Below are 1232 nucleotides of genomic sequence, written 5' to 3'. Positions count from 1 at the left end.
ATGGATAGGATACATAGGTTTTTCTTTTCATTCGCTTGCCTTTTTGGCAATTGCTTCATAAAATTACCATTACCTTTCAGACGGAAAAAATGATACACAGGTTCCCAATTTTAACTAGCAGGGCCCATGGATCAGTGAACTAGACCATCGAACTGTTCTGCCCTACCATTGGTGGACAATCACAACAATCTGCTTGATGAGGCGTAACCTTTGGATGATTAGGAAGAGAAATGCAAAAATGGTCCAGATTGATTCAAAAAAGGCCTTAATACTCGTCATTCTGGCATTCTCCATCCATGGTGGGATGCATAGACCAATGATCTGGATTACTATACAATGGGCCCCACTTGCCAATACTTCACAAAAAATGCAAAAAATACCCAAGACAAGAATTTGATGATAACTGGTCAGACCCATTATCATCACATTCTAATTACATCTGTGGATGCAATCCTCCCGTCTAGATTTGGTGGACCCTCCTAACAAATCAAAAGTGGATGCCATGCAGTACATTTAAAAGTACTTGCCTCTGGAAAATCAACCTGCAGATTCTGCCTCTCAATAGGATGTAGACTACCAAGAACCTTTATCAAACTGTGAACTCCACCTTGCTTGAGATCTTCGACATCATAGGCATTCTATGGCAAATCGATAGCTGCACTTACGAGAAATGGGCTATTTGTTATACACAGAACTTCAAATTCACCCCTAAGGCACAGGTACCGGAGATTCAGAGCATTAATTTTAATACAAATCAAGGCATCTAAATTTCCCGATGTCAATGTCTCCAGAAGCGTATCAATTGTTCTAGTTCATCATCAGTAATCCAACCGAATGTGAGGCAGAGGTTTCTAAGACAGCAGAACCCTTCAAATGCAGGAGGTGGTGAGATTGCACAACCAGATAGGTGTAGATCACTCAGTCCCTGACAAGAGAAGAGACAAGAGTGCACTATGTAGTAAGCATTGCCCCACAACATATTCCGAAAGGTGAATTTCTTAATCCCATTCTTTGATAGGAAAAATATCCATTGGTCAATGTGATAACTGTTTCCCTTATAATAAGAGCAGACAAACTTGTGAACTGGGCCGTCGTGGACTAAGAGGACTCTATTAACAATGTCATCTTAAGGTCCGTTCCATGTTTTAGAGTCCAATAAAATACAAGATGGGGAATAGAAGTCCATCTGTACCTCCATTTCCTTACAGGATACATGTTCTTACTGCATCCAT

The 1232-nt window shown here is 40.5% G+C and overlaps 1 pseudogene; it reads right to left on the bottom strand.

Annotated features, from left to right (window-relative positions):
- Nucleotides 1-563: 563 nt before the first annotated feature.
- Nucleotides 564-1232, bottom strand: LOC131229831 (F-box/FBD/LRR-repeat protein At1g13570-like; annotated as a pseudogene).

This window comes from Magnolia sinica, chromosome 16 (genome assembly GCF_029962835.1).
Source record: "Magnolia sinica isolate HGM2019 chromosome 16, MsV1, whole genome shotgun sequence".
Taxonomy (NCBI): Eukaryota; Viridiplantae; Streptophyta; class Magnoliopsida; order Magnoliales; family Magnoliaceae; genus Magnolia; species Magnolia sinica.
This window is presented reverse-complemented; position numbering and strand designations above follow the sequence as displayed.